The sequence below is a fragment of the Euleptes europaea genome, chromosome 12 (genome assembly GCF_029931775.1).
Source record: "Euleptes europaea isolate rEulEur1 chromosome 12, rEulEur1.hap1, whole genome shotgun sequence".
Taxonomy (NCBI): domain Eukaryota; kingdom Metazoa; phylum Chordata; class Lepidosauria; order Squamata; family Sphaerodactylidae; genus Euleptes; species Euleptes europaea.
In genome coordinates, this window is record NC_079323.1 from 56,551,655 (window position 1) to 56,577,575 (window position 25,921).

The 25,921-nt window shown below is 41.3% G+C and overlaps 1 pseudogene; it reads left to right on the forward strand.

Annotated features, from left to right (window-relative positions):
- The window catches only part of LOC130485093 (UPF0711 protein C18orf21-like), a 50,607-nt pseudogene extending 25,333 nt beyond the window's left edge, over positions 1 to 25,274 (forward strand).
- Positions 25,275 to 25,921: the final 647 nt, after the last annotated feature.

The following is a 25,921-nucleotide window of genomic DNA, read 5'->3' on the forward strand; positions in this document are numbered from 1 at the left end:
AAAATGCCCGCCCAGAGCCGCGGAAAGGCGCGATTGTGTTTTTAATGGCTTTATTCGGCCGAATTTTTTCCCGAACTTTGAATTCCCGCCGAATTGAACGGATCCGAAGTGGGGGAGTTCGGACTTCGGCACGTACCGAACCCACAAAGGCCAAATTCGGCCGAATCCGAACTGTACCGAATTTTTTTTTTTGACAGCCCTATGCTGGGGTTTGGGTTCTAAAGGAAAAGATTGTTTTCACTAAAGGCTTAGAAAGCTGGGGGGTGGTGAGGTGGGGGTTAGCAAACAGGTATGCAAACAGGTAATTCATTAGAATTTGCAGTCTGCAAGACTGCAGTAGAGATCATATATTTGATACTGGAGATGATTTTCAGTATAGTTCAATCATGACTGAATCAAATACAAATGACAGTGATAAATCAAATGACGTTAGAATTAGCTGACAAGTTTTAGAAGATAAGATTTAAAAACAGATGAAAATACAGTTTCTGTTTTTTAGCTCAGGCTATAATAAATTTTCTAATTCAGAGAAATAGTTGAATTAATCTTCAGAGATGTTCTTTGGCTCCTTTTCTCTATTATTGTATATGAGATACAGAAATGCAATAAAGAACAGAACAGAAACCTTTTTTGTAGCAATTCCCTCAAATACACATGATAAACTGCCTCTCCCCTCTGCTTATTATGACACACACACATACTGAATGGGTCTTCTGAATATTCCACAATGAACAGAAACTACAATTTTGAGTACCAATACTTAATCCAAATTTGGAAGGCAAATTTCTGCGTATAGTATACAATTTGAATGACCTATTGGTTACAAATCAGTGGGTTATAGATCAAATCAAGCCTGAACTGACCCTAGAAGCTAAAATGACTAAACTGAGGCTATCGTATTTTGGTCACGTCATGAGACGACAAGAGTCACTGGAAAAGACAGTCATGCTAGGAAACGTTGAGGGCAGCAGGAAAAGAGGAAGACCCAACAAGAGATGGGTTGACTCAATAAAGGAAGCCATAGCCTTCAATTTGCAAGATCTGAGCAAGGCTGTCAAAGACAGGACATTTTGGAGGATTTTCATTCATAGGGTCGCCATGAGTCGGAAGCGACTTGACGGCACTTAACACACACACACACACACACACAAATTGAACATTGATTGCTGCAGGTGAGACAGTGTGTCATCTGTGTGCAGGGAAGCACTCATTAGATTAAATGGCTTTTAAGAATAAAATGGAAGAGCAGGAAATTCATTAACAGTGCATTCCTGAGAAGCGCCGGCGGCTGCACCTAAAGGCCTTTGGAGGCCGGCGACGGCCTCTTCCGGCACAAGGGCCCACAGTGCCAGGCCAGGTCGAAACCTCCCTAGGAGGCAGCGCCGCTGCATTGCCTCTTAAGCCCAGCGCAGGCGTTCTGCTCAGGAATGCACTGTAAAAATGCCTCAAAAGGCAATATATTCAATGACAGGAGAGACAAAGTTATTTTATTTATTTATTTATATTCCACTTTCTCTGTAATTGGGACCAAAGGCATCTTATAACATTATTCTCTCCTCTTCCACTCCATCCTCACAACAACTTGGTGAGGTAGATTAGGCTGCGAGATTGTGATGGGCTCAGGTTCACCTAATTCCATGACAAGTCCAACACTGTAACCACTACACCATGCTGGATCTCATTGAATTACCTCAGCTTCTGATAATTTTTCATCTTTAAATTGTCCGTGCTGTTTTCTTGTTTCTTGAAGCAAATGGAACAGATTTGTATTGTACATATTCAAATTAATTTAAGAGCAAAAAGTAGTGGCCTCTTTCCTAGTGATCTAGAACCTCAAGCATCTTAGTTGGTGACCTTTTTTAAAAAAAACTGTAGGCTTGCAAAAACATTTGAGAATAAAATTAATTTGGCAGTTATACAGCTGAGGAAAAAATATTCCAAATAAGGATAGGATGCTCTACCTAAGATTTAGATAATCAAATGGAGGACTTGGTTTTTTCTGTTTAAATAGCAGACTGTTTTGCTATAGCAATAGATAGCCTAAAGTAGCTTCCAAGGAGTTTAAAAAGATGAATGCATGTAGTGAAGAAGTCAGTGAATACAGACGCACTATTTTTGGAACTATTTCCCTTTTACCTCATGCTCCCTTTACAGCAATGATGGAGATGGTGACTTGTCTAAGGCAGAAATGTGAACCCAGCCTTCTCATCTAACCGTGGCATATCAGTGGCACTCTGAATTATACAGTTTCGTTCTGTCCCTTCACATCAGGTAGTGTTCTTTCTCATCCATTCAGTACACCTGAAAAACTTGGATGGAGTGATGTGCTGATGATAGCTGTCCCAGCAGCTCTTAAGGTCATCACAAAGTCCCAAGATCACAGGTTGGTTTCAAGAAGGTTGCCAACTGTTGTTCTCAAGCAATCTAGCTGGGGAAAGGGGAGACAAAAGCGACGTGTGTATTGTAGCTGGTGATCATAGCTAGACTTTAACATATGCCACTGTGAGGGAGCGGGGAAGGAAGGAAGGAAGGAAGGAAGGAAGGAAGGAAGGAAGGAAGGAAGGAAGGAAGGAAGGAAGGAAGGAAGGAAGGAAGGAAGGAAGGAAGGAAGGAAGGAAGGAAGGAGGTTTCTGTTTTTCTTTCCCCACCTTTAGGACCCTCACAAATCTCCCCTCCGGTAGCTGAGGGAAGGATTTAATTCTTTCTACCCCAATAGAAACAGAATGGCTTAGAGGCTGGATTCAAAAGGTGACTAAAAAGATATTTATTATTTACAGGAAAAGTTTTTCTTTCAGAGAGGCACAGAGCTTAAATGGTTACACGCAGTTCAATATCTTAATTGGTTTCAAGGCGCAGTTCTAAATTCTCAGTTCAGTTACTTCGGACTACTCAGTAATATACTTAGATGTTGTTCAAATGTTCTTAGTCTCAAAATCCTTAGTGTGGACTCAAACTAACCTAGCACACCGGTGAGTGGAGGTTCATTCACAACCTTTCCCACTCCTTAGATTTGCCCACCTCCTGTGGAAACAGATCTCTCTGCCCCAAAACACTGAGTCGGGAGTCTCCCTGTTTCAGAAGCCACCTCCCGCCAAGTGACTGAAGAAAGGCCCATCACACACTGCCACCACCTTCCCCTTGTCACTACTTAGGCTTGGTTTTTAAACAAGCGAGGTAGTGTGTGAACAACCGTTCACAGAGTCTCTTCACAACACACACAGATCAGGAGCTCAGAGCTATCTGCTTCCCAAAAGCTAACAGCTCAAGATCTACTCTCTCCCTCCAAGAAGAACCCTGTCAGCTCTCCCGACTCGGCCCACTGCTTGCTGGCTTTGGCTGACAGTTACCAAGTCTCAGAGTTTAACCCTGTATCCATCACAACCACTGTTACAAATTAAATATTAGTTAGGGCAAAAATATGTTATTACTGAATCTTAAGGTTATTTAAGAGAGTCCCTTGGAAACTGAGAAAGAACTTCATGCATCCAATGAAAGTATAAATGGTCTAGAAAGAGGAATAGTCCCCATAGTTGCTTACAAACAGCAACTGATGAGGACAGGAGAAAGTGCAGCAAGTGGAGGAGAACTGGAAGTTACTTTGGACGCTGTTGAAAACAGTGGAGGTGTTCACATTCACATTTCCCCCCTCAATAGAGATGAGCCAGATCTTTCCCACTGTGTGGGACTCCACAGGTGAAGATGCTGACGTTCCATTTGAAAGTAGAGATGTGAGGAAACAGGAAGTGCATCTGGCAGCAAGACCAAGTATCATTTACCAGGGCACTGGCTTGGCTTGGAACAAACCTCCTGGAAGCTTTTGTCCTACAGCCTACTGAAGGGGTCAAAGAAAAAGAAGTCAAGATTTGTATACATTAGACACACACACACACCCTCAAAAAGAGGCATGTACTAAATATGACATTGCTAATGCTGCTCAGTGAGTTTTGTGTACCTAAAAGTCCATTTAGTGCTTTCTGCGAGACACTCTTAGTTTTAGGACTTCTAAATCAGGGCTTTGGTTTTATGGATATGATGCATTAGTGAATCTTTCAAGAAATATCCTGCTACAAAATCATGACAAGTTCTACTTGCTTTGAGAGCCCATGAAGGCTATTTACTCAATTGCTCTTAATACTATGATCCATCAATTTTTTATTTTGGATTTCACTGTAAAAGGGCATCCTCCTTGTACTGGCTTAGCTCCTTGGATTCCCCGAGTAGTGCAAGAGCACCATAAGCCAGACTGATTTGTTCCCTGAGGGAAACATGACAAGAGATGAAGTGAAGCCGAAATGGTTTTTAACGAATATATAAAGGAAACAGATCCTGGACCAGCTGTTCGTTTCACTTCTGCTGTTCTCAACTGCCAGATCAGCCTCAGGGGAGCTCTTAATGTTGACTCTAATTTAAAATATCTTTGAGGCTTCTCCAACTGTACTTGGAGCCTTCAGTCAGTTCAAAAATTCAGCCAGTACAAAGGACACATAAGGCCATCTTTCCTTTTCAGTGTTGGAAGCCTTCTCTTTGCTGTCCATTTTACTACAGTGACACTGATATCTCTTTCATGTTCCCCCATCTCTCCTTCTGCCATCTAATAGAGTTGTATTCATTAGTGTATATTTTACATAGAAAATAATTTTTAACCTTTTAAGAGTTACAAATATATAATAGTTTATTGGAAGCTAGAAAATTCCTAAAAATTGGATTCATTATATATATTTTTTTTAGTTAGCAGTAGTTTGACCCCTTCAATTTCTCATATTGTTGTTAGTCTAGTTACTAAAAGTTGTCTTACAGTGACAAGTTTGGTTATTCATTCCCTAATTTATCATCATCTTATATTCTAACAATGAAGTCGGCAAAACCTTTTTATACTTAAATCCAGCGACGGGGAAAGGGCCTCAGGTTTGCAGAAAAATCTGAAATGGTAAAAGAAAAGAAAAGAATGGGAGGTTTAAAAAACTCACAAATGATAAAAGGAATGCCTATAGCTTTAAGCAACGGATTCCCTCAGTGGCTGTTGCTAGACAACCACAGCATTTCAGGCTTCAGTTTCTGTAAATAAAAGGCAGGGGGAGGAGTGACAAGAAAATTTAAACTCCAATGAAGGGAGCCCACTACCCAACTAACAACAAATAGATTCAGAGTCTTTATTCTTGAAAAACTACTATTATTGATTAATCAAGACAACTGCCTGACACCCAAAAGTATCCATAGCAGTTGCAAAGATTCAAAGCACAGTTTAGGCAATTAAAGAAACCAGTATATCTGAATATAACCAATAACCATTAATCAAGATTGGCATATCCAGTAAAATGTCTCATCCCACTAAAAACGCAGCCATCTCCTGTTTGGGATCTGGCATCCTCTTCAATAGCACAGATGCCTGAAGAGGAGAGAGGAGGGACTTCAATACCATAGAATCCAGTTGCCAAAGTGGCCATTTTCTCCAGGTGAACTGATCTCTATTGGCTGGAGATCAGTTGTAATAGCAGGAAATCTCCAGCTATTACCTGGAGGTTGTCAAACCTAATCAGGGGGCACGGCCCTTTGCAGGCCTATTTTGGCTTTTGAGGGAGGACTCATTGGGGCCAGTCCTGGCTGGGGTTGTGAGCTCCAGGTTGGGAAATCCCTGGAGATTTTGTAGTAAAGCTCAAGGAGGGCAGGGTTTAGGGAGAGGAGAGGCCTCAGCAGGGTATAATGCCATAGAGACCACCCTCCAAACCAGCCATTTTCTCCAGCAGGACTTATCTTTGTTGTCTGGAGAGCAATTGTAATTCCAGGGGATCTCCAGGCAGGTCGCACATGGAGATTGGCAAAGCTAGGCCTGGAAGCAACCTCTGGGTGACTTGGTACCACTCAGGTTTAAATTCCCGTCTTCCTCTGGAAGCTCACTGGGTGATTTTGGACTCCACACATCTTTTCAGCCTAACCTACCTCACAGGGTTGTTGTGCAGATAAAAAGGAGTACAGAAGAATAATGTAAGTTGCTTTGGCTCCAATTGTGCAGAAAAGCAGGGTATAAATGAAGTAAATACATAATAAAGCAGCCATTTCCTCCAGGGGAACTAGGGTTGCCAACCTCCTGGTTCATGCTAGGTATAGCTTGTTTATACTAGACATTATTCAACGATGAAATAATAGATACAATAGACAAAAAAGGCTTATTTTAATAAATTGGCAGTAGAATTCTGCAACATTTTTTAAAAACTCATTAATAATTGTTAACGGTTTATTTTTTGTACAGCTAGAGCTTTATCCAAGAGAGGCAGTTAAATGGGGGTATGATTTAGACATTGACAGGAACATCTTGAGCACAGTCAAATTGTAAATTATGTTTTTTTCCCTATGTGTTTTCCCCTCTTTTTCTTTCTGTATCCCCATAATAAAAATAATTAAAAAGTTTTTTAAAAGTAAACAAGTTTCATTATGTCCATAAATGTTATCATTTACAATTTTAACCTGCAATGCAGTAACTATTTATCTACTACCCCCTCACTCAAGTGTAAATAGGCTTGCCAGCTCTGGGATGGAAAATACCTGTAGATTTGGGGGGTGGAGCCTGAGGAGGGCAGGGCTTGGGGAGGGGAGGGACTTCAATTGGGTGTAATGCCACAAAGTCCACCTTACAAAGTGGCCATTTTCTCCAGGGGAACTGATCCCTGTCACCTGGAGATCAGTTGCAATAGAGGGAGATCTCCAGCCACCACCTGGAAGATGGCAACCCAAAGTATAAAGTTACCAGCCTTGTGGGGGGGATGTAAATGGCTATTGCTCCCACAGTTCAGCATCACTTCTGGTGTGAATGTGGAAGTGATGTTATTGTATTGGGGTGATGGCTATAATTCCACTGAAACTCTATGCTTCTACCATAGGGTTTTACCATAGAGTTTCAGTGGAACCCTAGAGTGTCATCCCAATGTGATTACATCAATTTCAGGGTTGTACTGGAGGTAACTTTGTACCATTTTTATCCCAGGAACTGGGGAGGTCAGGAACTGCCAGACTGGAGAGACTGGACAACCCTACTTAGCTGCACGTTTTTGCTAAACTGAAGAAAATCCGCTGCAAATTCCAAACTATTTAGGCAGAAAGGGAAACACTTCCAAAAACAGCCCAATCAGGTGACAGAGCCAAAAAATTCATCTCCAACTATATGAATAAAAATTAAGCTTTGTTAGACTGTGTCATAGGGGTGTGCCCCATTTTTTTCAGTATTTTTTGGATTCAGGTTTAGTAGGCCAAATTTTTGGAGGGAAACCTGAAAAAAGCCGAATCCCCATACCGATATGGTTGTTGTTGTTGGTTTTGTTTTTTTTGAATATCCAAAAATGTTTGGGTCTATTAAACCCTGTGGGGGTGGCTTTTTGAGGTAGAGCCACCACATTTGCAGTGAAGCTGCAGGTGTCTCTCATTACAAGAACCCCTTAGTTTGTTGAAGATTGGGTCAGGGAGTCCAATTTCATGGGCCCCCAAGCAGGGTGCCCGATCCATCCTCCACTGGAAACAATGGAGGAAAATTTGGGGGCCTATAAAATTGGACCCTGACCCAATCTTTACCAAATTCAGGGGTTCTTGTAAGGAGAGGTACCAGGAGGTGTGCTGCAAATTTGGTGCCTCTACCTTAAAAATAGCCCCCCCCCCGAGCCCCACAAACGTTCCCATTAACTAACATAGGAGCCATTCCCTTTAACTTTTAAAGGCATCGAATTTGCAGCGCAACTGCTGGTGCCTCTCCTTACAAGAACCCCTGAATTTGGTAAAGATTGGGTCAGGGTCCAATTTTATGGGCCCCCAAGTGGAGGAAAACTGGTTGCCTAGAAATTGGACCTCCTGACCCAAACTTAACCAAACTTGGGGGCTCTTGTAAGGAGAGGCACCTGCAGCTATGCTGAAAATTTGGTGCCTCTACCTCAAAAAACAGCCCCCCCAGAACCCCGCAAAATCTCCCCAAAGAGTGCAATATTAGTGGGGGGAAATTATACTATTGGAGTCAAGCAATTTTAAACCAGAGAATCAAGCTGAGACAAATCTTTCTACCACTCTCGCAATGGTAGGGAAATTTTTCACCAACATTGCACTCTTTGGGGATGAGCAGCATGCATGCCAGAGATTAGCAGGAACAGTAACGATGCCTTAATTAATTTCCCCAAAAACCCATTTCCAAAGAACTCTTCCTAAAACCTCCATGACTCCCCCCACCACATTTACTGAGCTGCCCCCCCACGACTTACTGAGGTGTTACTTGGGAACCACTGTGCCAGCAACAGAGAAGTCTGCCAGGACAGTAGCAGCAAAGAGTAATGTTGAAACACAATATGGGTCCTTTGAACCCCCAATTCAATCACTGCCAACAGCCAGGGTTGCCAGATGTCTGGTTTTGAACTGGACAGTCCACTATTTATACTTTCTGTACAGGAAATAAATTGAGAAACGATAGTCATATACAAGTCCGGTATTTTCTAATTAGGAGTTACAAGAAACAGGCAGTTCCAAAGGGGCAGAGTTGGAAGGTGATCTCAAGATTAAGTAGAAAGGAGGTGAGAAAACCCTGGAGTAGGAGTCCCTAACGTGGTGCCCATGACACTCACAGACACCTTTTCTGGTGTCCATCAAGTGTTTTTAGGAAGTGGGTGGGCCAGGTAGGACTTTTGCCCAGCAAGGGTTCTGGTTGACTACTGGAGATTTGATTGGCTGTGCGGATTTTTTAAATGTTTCTTTGGCAGCAGCTGCCACCACAACACAAGGATCTAAACTGTGGTACTGAAGTTAAGCTGTGACAATCGTTTTGTGGCTGGCTCTGCCTCCTGTGGCAACCACTTTGTGGCAGCCATTTTTTTGCTGCACCCACCATGCCATGTCAGAAATCCAAACAAGACAGAAAAGGACATGATGGCCATGGGAGCCACCGAGAGTAGGGGCAAGGAACACCTCTGGATCCCACACTCTTCATATGCCAAAAGCCCTATCTCTGAAGAAAGCTTCCAATGCAATTAACGGAAAATTTGCCATAAGCAAATCTCTCCCAGAACTGGAACATCTAATAACTGTTCATTATAGAAAACAGATGTCTAAGGTGGCGATCCTGAGCTTAAAACATTTATATATTTTCCCAGATAATAATTGTATTTCTGACTGAGGTAATCTTAAAAGTTTCTTGGAACCAAACTAGAGTACCTAATAAGTGACCTGAGTGACCTAAGAATGCTTATATTTCCCTGTTGTAAATCAGTCACCAGTACTAATAGTTTTGCTGCTCTGAAATACAAGTCAACATCTGCAAAGTTCAGTCTCACAATTTTTTTTGGGCTTGCAAAGTGTTTTCTCAGAGATTCTAGGAAGTTTATATACCCATATAAAATCTTTAATGATCTTCTTCTACTGTTCTATACCTAATGATTTAATGATCAAAGAGATATTTGTGTGTGTAGGTGATTTTGCCATCAGGTCACAGCTCACTTATGGCAACCCCATAAGGTTCTCAAGGTAAGAGACATTCAGAGGTGGTTTGCCATTGCCTGCCTCTTCATGGGCTGAGAGAGTTCTGAGAGAACTGTGACTGGCCCAAGATCACCTAGCAGGTTTCATGTGGAGGAGTGGGGAATCAAACCCAGTTCTCCAGATATTTAGGAACAGAACATAATCTACGAAGCACGTTCATTTTTAATTACTGATATTCTGCCAATGATTCAATATCCATCATTGTATGAATCATCCTTTGTGATTCTGTCAGCTGCTGAATGAAGAAAAGAAGTGACTGAACAACACAATAAAGTTGTAGGTTGGAACCACCATAGTACTTTTAGGGCAGAATTAAATGGGTATGTCCCATATAGAAGGCCGTCCAAAATAAAGGAGTTTCTCACAAGAGACTATCATTTTCATTTCATTTCATTTCATTAACCTTTATTGGCATACCAAAAGACAGAGATAGAAAAAAAAAGAGAGAGAGACTATCTAATTTGCTCCTTTTTAGTGTTGTTTCGTATTGCTTACTACATACCCTATTTGATCATATCTCCATATCTCTGTATTTTGAGGGCAGTTCCTGGAGAGGGCAGATTATGGGGAATATGTGATGTCACTCCCAGGTGATGCTGTAGATAAGTATTTCCATCTGTGTCTCTCCTGCTTGGACCTAACTCAAAATTCTGTTTACACAAAAACACACATTTTAAAAAGTTTTACGGTTAGGGTAACAAAATATTGAAGATAGGAGTTGTTGCTGTTTCACTTATATTTTATTTCTCAGCTTTGAGATAAAAGAGAACAGTTATTATCAGATTGATGTGATTTCCCTCAAATATCTCTCTACAGTGCAAGGAAGGTTTTTTTCTTTGATGCTTTTGGAATAGTAGAATGGGGAAAAGTTTGGCTACTGAGTATTTAAAGAATTAAAAACGAAATCTCCCCTTACTTTATAGGACGGAAATATATTCACGTGTGGTTGATGATCATGAGTCTTCCAGTTGCTACATAACTGTGGTGTCATTCACACCACAGTTAAGGAATTAAGGAAGCTCCACCAGCAAAATAAGTACAATCTTTGTACCTAGGCAGTTTTAGATTACCACAGATGCAGTGGCTTACCAAGACTGCAGTGGAGAAATTGATAGCAATAACGTAGGTTCTTCAAGAACCTTCTGCAAGAAAATACACAAACAGAATCACAGGTGCTAGAGTAGTCCCCAAATTCCAAGAGGCATAGAGGAAACATTAAAAACATTTGCCAGGAGTCCTTGGCCATGTCACCTATGAAGTAAAGAGCAAGTTATGACCCCCCTTATTTATTCTGGTAATGCCCTTGCAAAACTGCTCATATTTCCCATCATTGACATTGGGGAGTAATAAATATCTATGTCTTAATATACGGGTGAGGTACCTCTCTTGGTACAAAAGGATTTGAATGGCCGTAAAACTATCAGTGCCTATCTGGATGAGAAATAGGACTAGCGCTAATAGTCTCCCAGTTTAAAAATCACCAATCTTTTCTTAAACTTTGCCATGTGTGACAACCTCTTACCTTTAATGGAGAGAGCTGATATATTTTGAGCTCAGAAATTTCTTGTTAAAGTTTTGTGAGGTGAAGTTGGCTTAAGGGAGATATTTTTCCCAAAGACTGAGTATTATTGGCAGATGTCATATACACTGGCACAATGCTAGTGAAAAATATTTTTTTCTTTGCAGTTGCAAGATGTGAAAGCATATTTGCCCACTAAATCTTCATGGTGACCCCATTACAATACAAAATTGGAGGGTCAAGAAGACAAGTGTTATTAAGTTTTAAGACTACACTTTTTAGATATCTCAACCATATTTGAAGGCAGGGACAAATGCTGCCTTTGGATCTTTTAACATAAGCTGTTTCTACTCATCATCATCATCATCATCATCATCATCATCATCATTCCTTTATTGGCATAAAAACATAATACACATAGGGTACAAAAGGAATGGAGATATTAAAAAGTGCCCTTTATGGCATAGTTAAAAGACAGTTACATCAAATAGCACTGTTTGTTGATACCGCCATCTAATTAACAGTTTGGCGCTGTTTCTATTCTTAATAATAAAGGATCGACACAGTTTTACGGTTGCCAATCTCCAGATGGGGCTTGGAGACTCCTGGAATTATAACTGATCTTTAGACTACAGAGATCAGTTTCACCGGGGGGCGGGGGAATGGATGCGTTGGATGGTGGGATTTATGGCATTAACACCCATCTCTAGCTCCACACCCAAACCTCTAGGAATTTACCAACCTGGAGTTGGCAGCCCTACAGAGTTTCCATGTCTTCATGGTTTGATATGTGGGAATATAAACATTTAGAACTGTAAATATACATGGAATAGTAGACCCCTCCCCAAGATTTCTCCTCAAAGATGTGGATAGACATCTTACCCTAAGAAGAAAATTGTATTAAAATCATGTCCTAGGATAGGGATTTGTCCATAGAAACTTCAATGCCATAGAGTGCAATGGCCAAAGCGGCCATTTTCTCCAGGTGAACTGATCTCTATTGGCTGGAGATCAGTTATATTAGCAGGAGGTCTCCAGCTATTACCTGGTAGTTGGCAACCCTAATGATAATAGAAATAGTGACTGTTATACCCAAAGTGCCTACTTATGGGATGGGTAGGTTTTTGATTAATGATCTGAATGTCACTACTGAATGATGACTTTCCTCTTGGGATTTCCCCAAAGCAACCTATTCACACAGTTAGCAAGATTTATTCACATGTGACTTACTTCCTCCCTCCAATCACTGCCTCTTTTCTGGGCTGGCCAGAGTGTTTTACTCCAAAAAATGGTGGAATGCAAGTCTCAAGCACCAAGATGCTGGGATAAAATGGAGGCCATTTTACAACTGCAGCAATTGTGAATGAGAGAATTCAAGTCAATGGGATCAGAATTGTTCTGTGGTGAAGGTTGTGGTATGGAAAAAGAAAGCAGATCCCAACTGTGAACAATACTGGGGAAAGGTGGCCCTTCATATGATTACTGTAATATCTTGATGAGCTCTCAATATGGATTGCTGGTAAATTTAACGTATAATTTGACACTTTGTACTTGGTGCCACATTCAAACTCTGCCCATTTCAGTGAATGATCTAGGCCTGTTCAAATGCTCTTTCTTTCTGCCTGTCATTTTAAATCTAGGCCTGCACTGAACTGCCACTTCCCATTAACATTATGCATTTGATGAAATGCAGTCCTGGTTTCAAAAATTAATGCCATATTCTTTTCCCATATAGTTTGGAGACAACAAAAATCACATACCTGGATTTAATTAAAATGCGTGAAATGAATAAGCAATGATTCCAAGAAATTACAGTGTTTACAGCCAAAATGTCAACAGTTCTCTGTTCAGAAAAGCCAACTTTGTTCTGTCCCTAGAAATCCTTACAGGCAAAACCAAACACTTGTAGCTGTGAATCACAGATCTTTTTTCCCCCAGACCAATGGGAATGATCTGAGTTCTGTGCATGCCATATATCTTCTTGATTACTACTGGGCAGTGATTTTTTGTTAAACAGGTGCCAGTACTCATATATAAGGTTGTACCAATTTCCATTAATTCCCCCCTAAGGACCTGGGAGAGCCCCCCAAAAAGTGCCAGTACTCAGTAAATACCACCAAAAAAGTCCTAGAGTTGCCAATCTCCAGGTAGGGACTGGAGTTCTCCAAGAATTACAACTGATCTTTAGGCTACAGAAATCAGTTCTCCAGGAGAAAATGGCAGCTCAAGAGGGTAGACATCAATGTTATGTATGCAGCGAAGCCAGGCAGCAAATAATACTAAATGCGAACAAAAGATATTTTACGAAAATGGATAGTAAATTAACTTGGTTGACAACTGAGAAATTCAGAATATTACACTCATGGGGCGAGGGGAAAGAATATATCTGCATAGTTAGTGCTTAACATATACCTGGTTTTAGAGTGGATTTTATGTCTAAGTGAAACAGACACGTGTACGGCCATAATGAACTATGTTTTTCTTATCAGTTTATACAAGCAAGCAATACCAGCAAAGGGGAAACAGAAATATTCTGGTTTAGATACTTCACTGTGAGCAAGGCATACTTTAAAAATCTGGTGACTGGAATTTCTGGAATGAGTTGAAATGTGAAACTTAGATTCCTATAAGGCAGTGTAATGTAAGTTATGTAGATAAAATCACACACACACACACACACACACACACACATAAAATGCTGTCAAGTTGCAGCCAACTTATGGCAACCCAGTAGGATTTTCATGGCAAGAGACTAACAGACATGGTTCGCCATTGCCTTCTTCTGCATAGTGACCTTGGTATTCCTTGGTGGTCTCCCATCCAAGTACTAGCCAGGACCAACCCTGCTTAGCTTCTGAGATCTGACAAGATCAGGTTAGCCTGGGCCATCCAGGTCAGGGCATACATACATATACACACACATAAATGAAATCTCTCTTTCTTATCTGGTAACCTTGTTTTGACTATCGGATGTAAAACAATTCCAGTTTTATACAAGTAATATTTTTGCCATCAAGTTCCAGCTGACCTATGGTAACCCCTTTGGATTTTCAAGGCAAGAGATGTTCAAAGGTGGTTTGCCATTACTTAGCTAACCTGGGCTCTGCAGATCAGGGCAACTCTGGTCTTCCTTGGTGGTCTCCCATCCAAATATTAACCATGGCCTTCCCTGCTGAACTTCCCAACTAGCTAAATTGGCCTATTCAGGCTGTTGTTATGGGAGTTATTATGGCAGATGTACAAATTGTTACTGTATCTCACAGAGTTGCTGTGTGAAGTGGGTGCCAGGTAAGCCTTAAAGGAAATGGCATTTACAAAGGTGAGGTGCCACACCAGAAAATATCCTATCTTCATCTGCCACCTGCCTCATTCATGAAGGCAGGGGCACAGAGATCAAGGCTTGAGAGGAAGATCATAACTGGTAGGCCAGACACAGACAGTATAGGAAGGGATGGTCCTTTCTATTAATGGGGATGTATTGAATTGTGTAAGCATCACATTTCACAGCTCAAGATCACCAAGAAGTACACGGGCAGCCCTGTACCTGAAACGGAGAATTCATCCATAGAGTATGTGGACTTTGCTCTCCCAGGTGGGTTTTTGTGCAAAGTGCCAGCCCTGTTGTGCACGGTGCTCTCCCTGTGCTCTTGCCACTGCCATCATGAGATGCTGATGGTCAGCATCCCGAACCATGCATGCCTTCCCTTCTGGAAGGTCTCTGCGGTGGGACGGGTGCTTATGAGGGGTTTGGTTCTCCACTATTGGGCACCGCTGTGGGTACTTGGCCCCCTTCCACCCCCCGCCCATTGCCTGGCCACTTGATCAACATCCTGAGCCGCTTGGGCCCTGGGGGCATGGCTGCACCAAAGGGTGGGAGACTGTCAAACTCCTATAATGGGGCTTTATGAGCTACATCATGATTTTAGCTCGCATAACGTTACATTGGGAAGAGTGGGTATTCCTGGCCCGAAAGCTTTCAGGAAGCTGACTGATGTCAGCCACGCCCTCATGACTGCCCCCTTTCACACTGACACGGGCCCCTGCACTGGAGATATGCCACTGCGGGGGCTGGCCCGGCACTCATGTGGCATGCATCTCAGTGGCCCCAGGCACCAGTGTGTGTGCCACCTGGGATTGCATAAGTGCCCATTATCCCAGGTTAAACAGGCACTTACAGCTGTGCAGGGTCACGCCAGTTCCTATGGAGATTCCCCCCCCCTTCAAGATAGCACGGTAACAATTCTGAGTGAGTCACAGTGCCATCTTAAGCATTGTTACCCTTCTAAGTCCATTGAAGTCAATAAAATTAGGGCCAAACTAAATGTTATGATTTTTAAAGAGTTGTGTCCTGGTGAGACTTTGCTTAGGATGGCAGTCAGCAAGACTATATTTATTTATACATCTCTCCGTTTGTCTCTTTACAACATTTAAAATAATTTCAAAATTCATAAACAATGAAATTGAACTTTGTTACATATAAACTGCCCCCTCCCCACTACATTTCCCCTGAAAATATATTAATAGCCTTTTATTGACTGGAAATTTGTAAGGAGTTTTTTCTTTATTAAAAGTTTTCTCTTTATTAATATTCTAAATTCTGGATTGAGAAAACAACCAAATTTGCCTTTCTTCTGTTTTCTGAAAATAAAACCAGATGTTCCCCAAGCTGTTTAAAAATGACCTTATTTGGCTTTTTAACCCATTCTCAACCTATAAACTTGCAACATTACTTTTAATCATATGTTATAGAGAGGCAGGTGTATAACAGATTGTAAGTTGAACTTCTTTATAGTTCAGTAAAATAAATTATAATATTTAATTTACTCCCATCTGCATTTATCCCTCAGGATGATTGACTATGTAGTGATTATGAGAAGTCAACATTATTATTGGAGAATGAGTTTTTCTAATATCTAAAAAAATATTTAAGGGGCAATTTTTACTGAACCTGTGAGAATTAACAGTCTTTCACACTTCCTCATGACCTCACGCACTCTTGTAAAGACTAGTGACCCTGAAGTAAAGATACAGAACATTAAATTATGACCACTAGTAAGTACAAGGTAGGAAACCACAAACAAGCTACATCTGTTGTAAAGCTACATTTTTAGAACCAGGCCACTGTGTTATACTTTTATTCAATATTGATTTTGGCTTTCTTTGGCAATACCTGGATTTAATAATGATTGTAAACATGACCTAAAGCACGCAGACTCAATGGTTGTTAATTATATCAAACATTCATAATTTTCCCTTATTGACATAAACTGTAATGTCCTGTCTTGTGCAACCAGCTGTTGTTGTTGAACCGTTCCATGCCTGTGGAACTTGCTCAAGCTACAGTTACATAAGGAATGGCATTCTCTGCTTCAAAACTGTGACAGAAATATTTTTACAGCCATTGCTTTTCTTATTCCAAGCCTTTTGTGAACAGTATTTGCTGTAGTGTTTTAAGTTTATAAATGCAACTAGATGTGATGGGGTACGTGCTTTTTTTTATCTCTTGGCTCCCTGTATGAACACTCACTGTAATGCTAGAGAGGAAATCAGGTCAGGTCAGCAATACAGACCGACCAAATTGACACATTCTTAACTGCATGGTATTGGCTGATCCCACCAAGAATTTGGGCAGGCACAAAGTTTGGGGGAGGGATTTTACCTAATAACCCCTCCTGTGGAAGATTAGCTTGGAGGAATCCAAGATATCCCAAGGAAGACAGGAATCAGAAGAAAAAAAATCTCCTTAAGCCTACTGAAATTCTAGGTGTCACCAAAGCCATTCCTAATACCATGTAATACTGTCTGATTAATGAAGAAGGGCCTGACATGCTCTTATAGAGAGAGTCTGTGGCTCAGCAGAAGAGTATCTGTTTGGCATGCAGACGGTCCCAGGTTCAATCCCCAGCATCTCCAGTTAAAAGGACCAGGCAGTAAGTGATGTGAAAGACCTCTGCCTGAGACCCTGGAGAGCGCTGCTAGCCTGAGTAAACAATACAGACCTTGATGGACTGATGAACTGATGAACTGATTCAGTATAAGGCAGCTTCACATGTTAAACATTTCAAGAAATGGCTACATAAAAATCAATCTGGTTGTTTTAGGTTCTGTCATATCTTTTCCTCTACCTATACGAGCAATAGGCAGAGTAACGGTCAGAGATCCAAGTCACATGCTATGACTTTATTCCCAATTGTGTGTGGACTATAAAAAGACTGCATGGCATGAAGCAAGGCACACTTGCCATTGCTTTATGGTGTGCAGAGAATCCTGTTTTTCCAAGCAGCCAGATCACCCTCACACCCATTTTTCAAAGTAGTGAGATAAGAATCCCATGTCCCTATGCAGTCCTGGGGCACATTGTTCTGAACTTGTGAATGACCTCAAATTCAGCAGTCTCACATTGTAATCTCCAATAACCATCTTCAAGTACTTGAAGTGCTGTCATATAGAGGATGATGCCAAATTTTTTTCTGTTGCCCCAGAAGGTAGGACCAGAACCAATGGGTTGAAATTAAATCAAAACAGTTTTCATCTAGACATTAGGAAGACTTTTCTGACAGAGCTGTTCCTCAGTGGAACAGGCTTTTTTGGGAGGTGGTGGGCTCTCCTTCCCTGGAGGTTTTTAAGCAGAGGCTTTGGCCTTTATGCTGTTCAAAGCTAAAATGTTATCTTAATTAGTTTATGGTTCATATTTAGGACCACCATCTTCTTCATTTAACCTTCTTGAGAGAGTCCATTCAAAGTTTCTAAGAATGTTTTTACAAGTCCCTAAATGTGTATCCAATCCTTGGGTCAGATTAGAAACTGGAATGATGAGAGTTGAGGCCAGAATATGTCTTTTGTCAATCTGTAAGTGGTTATCTGGCAGTCTAAATCCCCAGAGTTTATTCCCTCTAATTTTACAAGATAACTTTCAATCCAGTTGGCTTAGGGGCATCATAAGCTCCCTCCAAAAATTTGGCTTTTCTCTTCAAGCTCGTCTGGACCAAGGACTGGAGCTTGCAAGAGCAGAAATTAAGCAGAGGGTATCTGATGTAGAGAGACAACTGGACATCACAGCTGCTCCAGGCTTTATCTTGCCTGAAAATGTTAGATATATAGCAGCTCCCACAGCCTATTTACATTTTCTGGAATCTAATAGGGCCAGAAGGGTGTTTACGTTAGCCAGAAGTAACACCTTACCCTCTCCAGTATTGGAGGGGAAATATAAGAAAATACCATACGAACAGAGACTATGTGCATGCCCAGATTGATTGAGCACATGGTTTTTTTATTGTGCTCTATATAATAACATCAGTAGCGAAACTATTTAGCCATTGTTGGAAAGGTTCCCTGGGAAATCTAATAAAATTAAACTTGAATATTTTCTCTCAGACAAGAATCATCAAACAACAAGGAGGGCATCTTGGCCATCTTCTGGGCATGGAGTAGGAGTCACTGGGAGTGTGTGGGGGAGGTAGTTGTGAATTTCCTGCAATGTGCAGGGAGTTGGACTCAATGACCCTGGTGGACCTTCCAACTCTATGATTCTATTATTTGAAGCTTCTCTGTTTGAGGATTGCCACTTTTGGGTCAGCAATAGAAAGACCTGGAAGATGTTCTCCTACTGTTTTTTTTGTTTGTTTGTTTTAAAGTGTTGTTGTTTTTAATGTTGGATTTATGTCCAATTATTCTTTTGCATAGGGACTGTTTGTCCGATGTAGAGAGTGGAAGGGCACAGCTGACATTTGATTGAAAGATAAACAAGTGAATGAGCCTGAGATGGTATGGCTGGTATTGATGGGTTCAGTGATTGTGTTGTCAGAGTGAATATGGGGACAGAACTGGCATCTTGGTTTGTTGCAGGCCCAGGTCCCAGTCTGTGTCTGTTTTAGGCAGGGCATTGTTGCAGGTGAGAAATTGTTCAAGGTTAGGAGGCTATCAATGGGCAAGAAAAGATTTACCTCCCAATGTTTATGAGAGAAGAGTATCTTGTCCTGCTTAGGTTGTAGGTTGTTAATGATAAATTGAAGCCATTTGAGCTGAGAGCTGTATGTGACCATCAGCGATCTTCTGTTGTTGGTTCATTTGGGTCTATCTTGTAGAGGGTTATCCTTTGGTATCATTCTGGCTTTGTTGATTTGTGTCCTTACTACATAAGGTGCATATTGTAATTCCAAAAATGTCTATTGTAGATCTTTTAGGTGAGAAACTTTGTCTGAGGGGTCAGAACAGATGCAGCTGTAGTATAGAGCTTGGCTGTGGCAATGGATTGTTTGGTGTGTTTACGATGGTGGCTAAAGGCAGGCAGATATGTTTGGTGATCAATAGGTTTTCAGAACAAGGTGTTTTTTATATTACCATTATGTATTTGCTAGAGGATATACATTATAAAATGTGTGCTACAGAAGTATGTCTACATAAGCACTTCATAATGGCTATATGCACATTTGTTCAAGAATCTGAAATTTTGCTCAGGAACACCTGTTTTTACTTAAATATTGTTAACAGAGGTTGTGTCAGAACATATCAATGATACCAAATGCCTCCTTTCCTTTTGACAAAACTGTCAGAATCATCATGTTGGGAATAACTCAATAAAATTGCATCTCTAAAAGAATATGTAGGAGACAAGATTTTTTAAAAATGAACCTCTGCTTCAAGAAACCTGCCAGTTTTCAAAGAATGTTTTTAAATGTATCCCATCATAGGAAGCAAATTTGTCAAGAAAAGAAAAATATTTTTGATGGATGAACACAGGATTAGGTTAGAATCTATAATTATGATTAAACTCAGTATTGAGGAAAATATGAGGTGACACTGAAATTAGCACTTTAAAAGTGTAGGTAATTCTTTTTGCCTGAGGCCTTTACAACTTCCTATTGAGAATCCTTTTGATAGCACAAAATAAGGTCCTGAGGAGGTTGATTTTATCAAAACTATTCCAGTAGTTAATATTTTATCCACCCAAAATAAATATTTCAGCCTACAATAAATCTTTTCTGATTTCATGCGATATAAACAGTCCAGTCAGAAATTTTAAAATGATGCAAAGCACTGAGGGACACCTGAAGGCCAGCATCTGGTTAGTCTTCTGGGGTTGGAAGGTGAAATGGATCAGGAGTAGAAACCAAAAGGGAATCAAAGGCCCATCTTCTCATTAGGGCTGTTTATTCGGTTCATCCGAACCGAATAAACAGCCGAATTTCCCCCGATTCGGTGGTTTTCAGTTCGGATGGTACCAAACTCAAAAAAGGCAGGAAAACGACGCGCCGAATTTGGCGAATTCAGGGCGATCGCCGAATAAATTCAGCAAATTCGGGGTCTCCGAATCAGCAGCATAACCGTCAGTTAGTAAGCAACTAGCAGCATACTCCCGTGGCCAATCGGTGGCCAAGCTGGGTCTTCTTCTGGCCAATCAGTCACGGTTGAGTGTATGAGCCCAGCTGCTGCACAGCCCGGGGAGCGAAAGAGAGAGAGTCTGTTTGGAGATGTACTAAAATGAATGACAAGTCAGCCCATTGAAGATAATGGGAGAGGAGAGTGTCAATTGACTTGCATTGACTCCATTGAAATACATTACAGCACAAAAACAGTTGCAAAGAAAATGTGGAATAGACTTCCCAGTAAGGTTTCTAAACCATTCTGAGGTGGGGATGACCGCCCCTCAAGAGGATTGAAAGCCCTGGGGACCCCCAGAAGCATTCTAGAGGCCAGTACTGTGGTCAGGCAAGCAGGACCGCGCCTCGGCCATCCGCTGGTGCGGCATTTCCATGGCGCCGGTAATAGTGTGGAGATGCCGCGCAGGGGGGCGTTCCAGGGGCGGGCAGGGGGGAGGCGGCCACTTGCGCCAGTGGCTTCGCTGTTTTCAATGGAGCCACTGAAAACAAAAAAAGCCGCGAAATTGCTTTTTTTGTTTCCCCGGCCTGCATGAATCAGCTTCGGAAGAGGCACCGCTGCACCTCTTCCCCCCCTCGACTCTGTAATCTGCATTCTCAGGAATGGGCTGTAACACTGCTTGTGATAGACTAACATGGCTACCCATCATGATCTATCTCCAGGTAATATGTCATAATTGTGAGCTCTATGCTCGTTGACAAATCCATCAACAGACTCCATAGGCAGGAAATCCTAAGAAAGCTGGTTTATTTGGAAATATACAACGAGTTGCAGAAGCCAGAAAACTATGAGGACTCTAATGGGGGTGCAGTTTACAGAGGATCGTATATATAGAGGAAAGGCTACAAAGTCAGGCCACCTCTGGCTGCTAGGGCAACCCTTCCCTTCCCACAGGAGTTAGACAACACATTCAACTCTCAAAACAATAGCATAACAGCATAAGAGTTGCGACCTTGGGTTAGCACCTAGCTAAACCTCAACAGCCACAGTACTCCCTTCTCAAGCCAGGCCGGTCCTGACAATAATTGTTATATGCTGGTGTGTTTTTTAAAGTGTCTCTTCTGTGGATATAGCCTTATATCGCTTTTTAATGTTTTGAATAGTTTTTATTTGAATGAAATATCATATTATTGCCTACTTCTTTTTAAAAAACTGAAAATGTTTTCCAATATACATTATTTAATAGGCACCTGTTGCCTCAGTAGATGATACTCTCTGTCCACTATTCCACTGAATAATTTGAAATTGCTTCACGTGGAACTTGTAGTGTGGCTGGTTTGCCCTTGTTTGTTTGCTGTACATCAAAGAATGAATATTACATTGATCAATAAGGCATTAGTTTAGAAACTAAACCCAGACAAGCTGTCGTTAAGATGGGGAATGCTGGGGCAATATATCTTTATGAAAGTCCTGAGATGAGTTTAAGAACTACAAATGCCAAGCTGGGTCTGGAATAATGAAACAGAAATACAGCTGAATGTTTGTGTCCTCCTTTTGAATGCAACAAACTAGTGCCCTCCTAAGTCCCACCAATGTTCTCGAAAGGATAACAGAATCATCTGCATATAGTAACACTGGAACATGGTGATGGGCAATTTTAGGCGGATGGAAATGCTGCTTCTTTAGGTTGTTTACCATATTGTTGATGTAAAATATAAATAGCATAGGGACTAATGAACAGCCCTGCCTGACTCCCCTGGATGTACTAATAGCTTCAGTTAGTTGTCCCTTCCTGTTCCACCAAACTCTGAGGGATGTTGTGCCTTCATGGAGGGCATGAATGAGCAGGTAGAGCCTTCTATCAATGGAAGATTTTTCTAATTTGGCCCACAGTTTGGGGCAGGATATAGAATCAAATGCTGTTTTGAGATCAATAAATACAGAGAGGGAGGCCCCATAGAACTATATTTTTCTATCAGGTGCTGCAAGAGTAAACAATTTTGGATTTTACTGTGTGAACTGGCAAAATCCACTTGCAAATGATAATTAAAGTGGACTGAAAGTGGACTGAAAGTGCATTATTTGGCATGTGTGAATGACTCCTTAGTGAGATAGGTGGACTATAAATTATATAAATAAATAAATAAATAAATGGTTATGAAATGTCAACTCTAACTAGATCTAGAACACAATTGTAGGTTCTACAAGGAAAGTAGAAGCCCTGTTCACATTATCCAGATCTAAGGATGCTAAACAAGTGGGAAGAGAATTGTACATGGCGAATCACTCCTCTCTTCCCAACCTCTACACTGCAAATGTAGGGTTCTTGATCATATGGAAAGAGCTCATGGGTGTACTGATGATTTACAGTCTCTCTTCCTTCACTGAAGTATGATGATCAGGAGTTCAACGGCACGTGAGCCTTCTTCCCCTTCATACAACCCTATAATTCAACCATGTGGCAAGGGCTGATGTTGCAGGACCTTTAGATTTTTTTAAATTCAGTTTTCTAGGGAAAACATGAACTGTGGTCCTGAACAGATTTGATGCTAATTGAAAATAAGATCAAATAAGATCCACATCCAGAACAGATAAACTGTCTTTCACAAAAGGAAAAAAGATACTTCCCAGATAATACATAGCTTACCTATCTGTGGAAATAGCTACTGGCTGCCCTTCCAGATGCAATAAACTGTAGATCCAAATTTCTATCAGCGTGTATTATCATTCATTAGAAAAAGAACAGTAAGAGGAGAGTGATTTCCAGCAAACTCAAGCTGTAGAAAGAATCAGCAAGAGATGTCATTGTGTTTACAATTAGATGTTACTACTTCCAAAAGCAATTAGGAATATGGCCAAAAGCTAAATCCGAAGACAAAAATTTACAAAAAGAAAGGTAGTTGAAAAAGACAAGAAATATCTGAACATGTTATTATGCATGTAAAACAGTCAAGATAGATTTTAACAATTATAGCAATTATAAGAGTACTTTGTGTCTGTGCGTGATAGCATAGTTGTAGTGACACGAAGTCTACTGAGTCTGCTTCCTGTGAGAAAGATGGATCTGTGAGCAGAACAGTAGAGACAACAGAAGGACTATTTAAGATCCTAGTTGTGCTCAGATAGTTGAGTGGGAGTCATCCATAACACTGAAGATCCTTCTGCAGTGAAGATCCTTTTGCTGCAGTGGCAGCTGCTGCCAAATCAACTTTTTTGTTTGTCTTTTTAAAATCTGCACAGCCAATCAAGTCTCCATTCACCAGTCAGAAGCCCTGATGGTCAACAAGCCCACCTGTTCCCTCCCACTTTCTAAAAACATTTGGCAGATGCCAGGAAATAAGTTGTGGGGCACCATGGCACCAGTGGGCACCACAATGGGAACCCCACTAAAAATCCCACAAGTCCAGTAAAAAACAGGACTGCAGGACTGCAGTCCAAGCTCTGCTCATGACCTGAGTTCGATCCCAATGAAAGTTGGTTTCAGGTAGCAGGCTCAAAGTTGACTCAGCCTTCCATTCTTCCGAGGTCGGTAAAATGAGTACCCAGCTTGCTGGGGGTAAAGGGAAGATGACTGGGGGAGGCACTGGCAAACCACCCCATAAATAAAGTCTGCCTAGAAATGTGATGTGACGCCACTCCATGGGTCAAGAATGACCCAGTGCTTGCACAGGGGACCTTTACCTTTACCTTTTTACTCCACTACTTTGGAATGATCCCCTGGAGGAAGGTGAGTCAAGTTTCCACCTTGCTTGACTTCAGGAGACCCTGCTTGCACAGGGGACCTTTACTTTACCTTTTAAGCAGGACCTCTGCCATGAATTATTTAGGACTGTATTTACCATGCATTCCTGAGCCTGTGGGCCGAATCCCATTAGGAAGCGGCCACCAGCGTCTAATCACAGCACAGGGGCCCACTCTGGGCCTATGCGATTACAGGGTGGAAACCTTGAAAGGAAGCTCAGACAGCCAAGGTAGAGCTAGGTGAATGGGTAGTCTCTGACAACTAAGAGATGCTGGCCAGAAGGAAAGCAAAAAAAAAAGGGGGGGTAAATGAATGACTAAAACTCTTCCCTCGAGTTTGTTCTGTTTGCATTGAAGCTGCCTCCCCCAAGGGAGCAGAACTGTAGAGGATGCTTTAGCACCAGAGGGGATCCTCCAGCTTATCATCTTCTCATAGTTATATTTACAAAACATGTACCTTTAAATAGAAGATGATCATTCACCTCACAAAGACATTCTTTTCCGGGAGGAGGCAGCGTGGCGGATGGTAGGCCCTCCCCGGCCTAGGCACAGTTCTTCCGATGGATTCTCAGCAACATAGAAGGTGGGTCACAAGAGAAGCCTGCTGCATCCCATGTGCTGAGGGGCTGCATCCCATGTGCTGGTAGTACAAGGCTCAGGGCATGCAAAAATGAAAACAACGCAGGCCAAGTGTGTCATTACTGTTTCCAGTTTCTTCGTCCAGGTAACCACAGGGAACGTCTCAAGCCCAAAATGAGAATACTGCCTCAGATGCAGAAATTACTTCATCTAGAAGCAAAGAAATACAAACTCAGTTTCAAACAAGGAAAGGTGGTGAAGAGGTACAAAGAATTTTTAAAAAAATGTTCTGCTAATCACTTGCAATATGTGCAGGTAGACAACAAGACATTATGGAAAAAGTAGAGAATGTTGGAGTATGAAAACATCAACCTTTCAGACTCCTACACATTTGAATAAAACTATCCCTTTCAGCTACAGTCATTCAGGATCTCAGAGAAAGAAATTGTCACCAGGTTCCTGAACTTCTACACTTGGCCAATCAACCCCTCATTTCTCTTCTGGGATTCCTAGAAATGCCAAATATAAATTCACACTATTGAAGAAACTGCTTAGCCTTGATGTGTGTAAAAAAACTGATAAAGGGGACCTCAAGAACTTCTTATCATCACTTTGAAATCTTAATGTACCATAATTTAGGCTGTGAAAAGTGAAAGAATTGAACCTGCTCCAAGAAACAATTCATTTCAATCTTTATTTTACGGTCCTTTGACCAAAAGTAGAACATCTAATCAACAGCAACATAAATTTGTAATAAAACAATATCAGACAATCGAAGAAAAGTCCACAGAATAAAATATATCAATAAAATCCCATATCTAAAAAGGTAAGCAAACTAGCTTCTAAAACGTTTATCTATCAAGTTGTACCTATTTGTACATTACATCCTTTCGGGCCTTATAGATAGCAGCACAGAATTCGGCCACAGATCTCGAAGTTTGTGTGTTACTATCTTCCAGTAATCGTTGGATACAGATTTTATCAGGTAGCCCTGTATTATTTCTTAGAGTTTCTTGAATAGTCTTAGATCTAAACTCATGATGGAGAGGGCAGTATAAGAAGACATGTTCACGGGTCTCAATTTCTTCACCAACTCCAAGAAACAGTGTCCTGTTGCAGGAGGAACCGGGAATACCATCCTGCGCTCTGCATGGAGCTGGCTTTGAGGCCTATCGATGAAGTGAAGCTGCGCAACTGCTTGCAGGGGCTGGCTTCTAAGAATGCATGACACCTGCTCCATTGGCTGCCGGTTGTTTTGGGGGT